This window comes from Penaeus monodon, chromosome 27, assembly GCF_015228065.2.
Source record: "Penaeus monodon isolate SGIC_2016 chromosome 27, NSTDA_Pmon_1, whole genome shotgun sequence".
Lineage (NCBI taxonomy): Eukaryota > Metazoa > Arthropoda > Malacostraca > Decapoda > Penaeidae > Penaeus > Penaeus monodon.
The window spans coordinates 15,379,193-15,379,433 of record NC_051412.1 but is presented as its reverse complement, the minus strand read 5'-3'; positions in this window follow the sequence as shown (position 1 = coordinate 15,379,433).

Sequence of the window (241 nt, the reverse complement as noted above, 5' to 3'; positions counted from 1 at the left end):
GCAAGCACCACTGCACTCTCGGAGATGTATGCGTTACGAGGCCCTCTCAAGCACGGTGTTACCTCTGCAAACATCCCCCAGGCACGCTTGCTTCCGATCAACCCCGCGTTCTCTGGGACATGGAACCGCAAGCACTGGACGCACCCGCAAGCAAGCGCGAATCATCCCGCAAGCACGCTCTCGCCCCTCCCCTCCTACTCCCCGCTCCTATCCCTAACAGCCGCAATCGGATGGGTGTGTT